The sequence below is a fragment of the Artibeus jamaicensis genome, unplaced genomic scaffold, assembly GCF_021234435.1.
Source record: "Artibeus jamaicensis isolate MK-2021 breed Jamaican fruit bat unplaced genomic scaffold, CSHL_Jam_final contig_3126, whole genome shotgun sequence".
Classification (NCBI taxonomy): Eukaryota; Metazoa; Chordata; class Mammalia; order Chiroptera; family Phyllostomidae; genus Artibeus; species Artibeus jamaicensis.
Window position 1 is genome coordinate 7,993,223 of NW_026521723.1, and position 6,727 is coordinate 7,999,949.

The following is a 6,727-nucleotide window of genomic DNA, read 5'->3' on the forward strand; positions in this document are numbered from 1 at the left end:
TTATACATGTTCTTTAATGGCCCTTCCCCTATTATTCCCTATTATCCATCTCCCCACTCCTCTCTGGTCACCGTTAGTTTTTTCTTTAATTCAATGGGTATATTTTGCTTGGTTGTTTGTTTTGTTGATTAGGTTCCACTTATAGGTGAGATCATATGGTATTTGTTTTTTTAACACCTGGCTTATTTCACTATGCACCTCAATGTTCACAGCAGCACAACCCACAATAGCAAAGTTCTAGAAGCCACCTAAGTGGCCATCAGTAAATGAGTGGATCAAAAAACTGTGGTACATTTACACAATGGAATATATTAAAGTTATATTATACATGAACAAAAATAAAATATAATTTATTTTGTTTTATTCATTTATTTTACTTATGTTCTTTATGATCTTGTATCAAGTCAGTTGTTCATTATAGATATTATAAGTAAAAACACAACTGATGACAAAGTAAGAGTATCTGTTCTCTCTGCTTGTTATCAAGTAATAATCTGTACTTTGTAATTTACATACTTAAAACACATAGACACAGAGGACTCCATTTTCTTATTTGTAAATATAAACTTTATTTTTTAGAGTAGTTCCAGATTTACAGAAAAGTTACAAAGACAGTACAGATAGTTCCTATATAACCTGTATCCAGTTTCCCCTATTATTAATTAATTTTATTACTATGTTATATTTGCTAAAATTAATTAACCAATATCAATGCGGTATTAGTAAAATCTATATTTTACACTGATTTTTTTAGTTTTTACCTAATTTTTTGGGGGGTAAAAAGGAAAGGAATTATTTAATAAAAATTATACAGATTTAGAAAATGGCAGAATTCTGTTAAATCGTAATCCTTTTAAAAATGAAGATACACACACACACACACACACACACACACACACACACACAGAGTTCTGCCTTCCCCCCTTTGCCCAGAGCAGGCAGTCTCAGAACATGCCAGTCAGAAGTACCACCCTCCAGAAGCAAAAAAAAAAAAAAAGCAAAAATGTGCAACTCACTTCTCCAGGTTCCTCCCAGTGATTCATGTTCAGCTGGTCAGATCTTCCAAGGTTCCCAGCACCATCAGCTATGTTGCCTTGATCTCCAGTCCTTAAACCAAAACCACGTGGCACTTTCTCATGGCCCACCAGCAAGAGTCCTTTTACTCCCTTTTTTCCACATGGTCTCACATTGTTCCTTAGTTTTTACCCTAATGTTATTTTTTAGTTCCAGGATTTTATTCAGTACACCACATTACATTTAGTTGTCATGATTGCTTCCACTCTTCTTGGCTGTGACAGTTTCTCAGACTTGACTTGTTTTCAGTGGTCTTGACAGTGTTTAAGAATATTGGTCAAGTATTTGTAGGATGTGCCGCTCTTTGGTTTTGTTTGGTATTTTTCTCATGATTGTACTGGGGTTATGGTTTTTTGGGAGAAAAACTACAGAGTTGGAGGATCATTTTTATCACATCTTATCATAGTTATATATTATCTCTATGAATTATTGATGTTGATCTTGATCATCTGACTAAGGTAGTGTTATCAGGTTTATCCACTGTGAAGTTATTCTGCTTATTTCCATTTCCAATAGAGGGACATCCTACAAATATCTGACCAAATATCTTCAAAACTGTCAAGATCATTAAAAACAAGTGAAGTCTGAGAAACTGCTATAGTCAAGAAAAATCAAAGAAGATAACAACTAAATGTAACGTGAATGGAAGCCAATGCACAGCCCACACTTAAGGAGTGCAGAGGCATAGTGTTATGCTCTTCCTTCTTGAGGGCAAAGTATTTATGTATAAGACACTATCCAAACACTTATAAATGTCCATAAAAACAGTGGTTTCCTTATACTACCAATATTTTTCAAACTATGTAAGGTGACAGTCCCTTGCTTTTCAAAGTGAATTTAATCTCTCATCAGTGAGAGAATTTGAGTCATCATGACCTTTACAGAATGAAAATAACACAATATAAGGCTCACATAGAGGAAAAGAAATGATGAGTGAAGATGCATGTAGGCATCACTTAGGTTTATATTCGTGTTTGGAAGCATGTCTATGTGTACTTACAACATTTCAAGATAAATCTTTTCTGTACATTTAAATATTATGAGACTAAAATAAGGCAAGATGAAAGTTACTAAAATATCAAAATTAGAAAAGGTGCTAAATATTACTCAGAATGCATCTTTTCTTTGCATACATTTTGTTTTGCTAGATTGGTAACAAGAAATCTACTGTTTTTATTTGTGTGTAGTGCTTGTGCTATCAACAAAATGACATTAAACATTTTTTGAAATTTTTATTGAAATGCAACATGCATATAGAAAAACATAACTGTTGAGTATATAGCTCATTAATATTTTGCATGGTGAATACAAAGTAGGGAAAAAGTAGGTTTATAGTTGTGAGTATGCAACACAGTTTATTCTTGTATTATTATGTATTATTTTCTTGTATTATTTTCCACTGAACAACTGTAAACCAGTTTGGCCCCACCCTGTGTTCACCTTCTAAAATATTATTGAGCTATATACTTTATGAGTTGTGTTTTTATCAAGCAATATTACATTACTAGCGCAACAGAAACACCCAAAGCCTGCTTTAGTTAATATTCTCAAAAATATACATTAGCCATCTGGCCAAAATGGAGGCATAGGTAGATATACTTTGCCTCCTTGAACAACCAAAAGAAGGACAACAACAAATTTGAAAACAAAAAATAACCAGAACTGCCAGAAAATCAATCTGTATGGAAATCTGACAGCCAAAAAGTTAAAGAGGAAAAAATTATCCAGACTGGTAGGAGGGATAGAGAAGGGCAGCTGGGGTGGAGAGGACTAGTGGAAAACCAGCAGCTGGAGGGCTTGAGTAGATGAGGCAATGGCTGGCAAACCAGGCAGTCCCACATTTGTGTGAGGATAAACTAGGAGAAACAACTGGAGAGTGAGACAGACCATGAAAACCAGGGTTCCAATGTGGGGAAATAAAGCCTCAAAATCTCTGGTTGTAAAAAGCTGTTGCAGAGGAAAGAGAAACTCCCAGCCTTAAAGGACAGTTTGTTGGAGACACTCACAGGGTTCTAGAATGTATACAAACCCACCCACTGGGGAATCATCACCAGAAGAGCCCATCTTGCTTGTGAGTAGTTGGAGAAGTGACTGAAAGTTGGTTGTGAATGGAAAAAGTGGCATTGTTCCTTCTCTGACTCCTCCCCCACATACAATGCCACAACAAAGCAATGTGGGTTGCTGTTCTGGATTCTACCCTTTACTATGTAACAGGTGGGCTGAGAAAAAAATATGGCCTAAATGAAAGAACAGATCAAAGCTCCAAAAATAGAACTAAATGATGAAAAAACTATCAGATATAGAATTCAAAATACTGGTAATCATGATGTTCACAGAAATGGTTGAGGATGGTGGCAAAATAAAGGAAGAAGTGAAGTCTATGCAAAGTGAAATGAAAGAAAATGTACAGGGAGCCAACAATGATGAGAAGAAAAATAAAATGAAAATTAATGATTTGGATCAGAAGGAAGAAATTAACATTCAACCAGAACAGAACGAAAAATAAGTATTCAAAAAAAAATGAGGAGAGGCTTAGGAACCTCCAGGATATCTTTAAAGTTTCCAACATCCAAATCATAGTGGTGCCAGAAAAAGAAGAGGAAGGCAAGAAATTGGAAACTTATTTGAAAAAAATAATAAAGGAGAACTTCCCTAATAAGGTAAAGGAAATAGATGCCCAGAAAGTTGAGGAAGCTCAGAGAGTCCCAAAGAAGTTGGACCTAGGAAGCACACACCAAGGCACATCATAATTACATTAGCCAAGATTAAAGATAAGGAAAGAATCTTAAAAGAAGCAAGAGAAAAGGAGAAAGTTACCTACAAAGGAATGCCCATAAGACTATCAGCTGATTTCTCAAAAGGAAACTTGAAAGCAAGAAGGAGCTGGGAAGAAGTGTTTGAAGTCAAGAAAGGCAAGGACCCACATCCAAGATGACTCTATCCAGCAAAGCTATCATTTAGAATGGAAGGGCAGGTAAAGCGCTTTTCGTATAAGGTCAAGTTAAAGGAGTTCACCATCACCAAGCCCTTATTATATGAAATATTAAAGTGATTCATCTAAGAAAAAGAAGAAAAAATATGAACAGTAAAATTACAACAAACCCTCAACAACTGAATGTATAAAAAAGAAAAACAAAAACAAACTAAGCAAATAACTAGAACTGGAACAGAATAACAGAAATGGAGATAAAATGGAGTGTTATCACTGGGGAGAGAGAGTGGAGAGAATGAGGGAATAAGAAGCATAAATTATAGGTACAACATAAACAGAGGGAGATTAAGAATAGTATGGGAAATGGAGAAGCCAATGAACTATATGCGTGACCCACGGACATGAACTAAGGTGAGGGAATGCTGGTGGAAGGGGTGATACAGGGCAGGCAGAAATAAGGGGAGAAAAATATGGGACAACTATTATTGCATAATCAATAAAATATATTTAAAAAATAAAAATGTGTAGAGGACAAAAAAAATATTATTTTGACTTCTACCACTATAGATTCTGTTTTTTCTTTAAGTGTGTACTTTAATAAGATACTGTGTTCATGGACTGGAAGAATTGACATCATTAAAACGTCCATACTATCCAAAGCAATCTAGAAGCAATCTATAAATGAGTGGATCAAAAACTCTGGTACATTTATGTAATAAAATACTACATAGCAGAAGGAACTCTTTCAAGACAGCATGGATGGAACTGGAGAGCATTATGCTAAGAGAAATAAACCAGGTGGTGAAAGCAAATACCATATGATCTCACCTACAAGTGGAACCTAATCAACAAAACAAACAAATGAGCAAAATAGAACCAGAGACATGGAAATAAAGAACAAACTAACAGTGACCAGAAGGAAGGAAGGATGGGGATAATGAAGGAAAGAAAGAGAAGGGGCAAGTCAAAAAAGAAAATAGAAGGTCCATTGGCATGGACAATGTAATGAGGACTGACTGTGGGGTGGGGCAGGGCAAGGGAGAGCAATGGAAAAAATGCAGGACAACTGTAATTGAACAACAGTTTTAAAAAAATATATGAACAGTTAAGTTTGTAGAGAAGCTGACCAAGAGACAGAAGTTAGGAGACACAAGTGTCCATCTAAATTCTCTCTCTATTGTTTATAGAACATTTATTAAAGTCATTTCATGTATGACTTCTCATTTGTCATTTTGGAAGTCTATTATTGTGAAGATTATTCTTTTGTCTGATAACAAACAGCACCCACATTGTCAGTTCTAAATCTGGACCTCCATATTGGATAAATTTGATTTCTTCTTGAGACACTAGTTTTCCTCTGTATTTCTGAGGTAATGTTTTATTATTTCTGCAGTGTGTGGAGAACCCTGATGCATCAGCCAGTCTGGTGATTTACTTCCCTTAGACTGCTTTGAAATGAAGAAGTGTGAACTGGTAGTCCTGCTGATCTCAAAACTTCCGACACATTGATTTTAGAATTGCCTCTTCTGTCAGGGAGCCTTATTAATGAAGTACGTGGCTTGACTATTTGAGTGACCCTGCTAGCAGATGCCATACTCTTGACTATCATAACCACTCAACACCATAAGTTGTTTTTTGCAATTAATATAAATAAAATCATAGTGTGTATATTTTATATCTGATCTCTTTTGCTTAGTATTTATCATTTTCAATTATTTTGTTGTGTGCATTTTTAGTTCTTTTACTATAATTCCTGCGCAATATTTTATTTGGAACATACCACAATTACTTTATTCATTATATTTTTGGAATTTAGATAGATGCTAGTATTGGGACATTATTAATAGTGCTGCTATAAACATCTTGTACATATCTTCTGGTGAACAAATGTATGTATTTCTGTTGCATATATACCAAGGGGTTGAATTGTTGGATCAATTTGCAATAACATCAGCAGTGTATGACAATAAGTTCTGACTGCTCCACATTCCCACCAACAATTCATTTTGGTCATTTTAAATTACTCCATTGTTGTTATATATAGAAGTATATTAGGGTTTTTATTCTGTATTTTCTCACTAACAATTGAATAAGTTGTTTTCATAAGCTTACTTGCTTAGATATTTTATTATTTTTATAAAGTCAATTATGTCTTTGCTCAATTTTCTTAAAAGTTGTCTTTTTCATATTGTTATATAGAAGTTTTTTTATATTTTGGATGACAATACAAATTTCGTTGAACATATGTGTTATCAGTGCCTTTTTGCAATGTATAGTTTATGTTTACAACTTTTAATAGTGTATTTTAATAAAGAGAAGTTTTAAATCTTAATATAGATGTGTATGTGCATATACACACATTTACTTTATTTAGTGCATAAGTTTCCTTATGTTCTTTTAAGAAATCTTTGGGGTTCCCATCATAATGGTGGCATAGGTAAATGCAGTCCTCAGAACTTCCCACAACCATATCAAAATTACAACTAAACTACAGAACAACCATCATTCAGAGTGCCTGAAATCTAGCCGAACAGAAATCTTACAACTAAGGATATAAAGAAGAAGCTATATAGAAACTGGTAGGAAGGGGGAGTTGTGGAATGGTCTGGTCCCAAACCCACACATGGTAGACAAAAGAAAGCCTGGAGGGATACCTTCACTGAAGACCTGTAAGGAGAGAGGGGTCCAAATTCCAGATCAGAAACCTCAGCCCAGGCTTCT

At 34.7% G+C, this 6,727-nt stretch overlaps 1 pseudogene; it reads right to left on the reverse strand.

Moving 5' to 3' along the window:
- Nucleotides 1-5,233: 5,233 nt before the first annotated feature.
- On the reverse strand, nt 5,234-5,615 carry LOC119034665 (alpha-ketoglutarate dehydrogenase component 4-like; annotated as a pseudogene).
- Between the last annotated feature and the right edge of the window lie 1,112 nt (nt 5,616-6,727).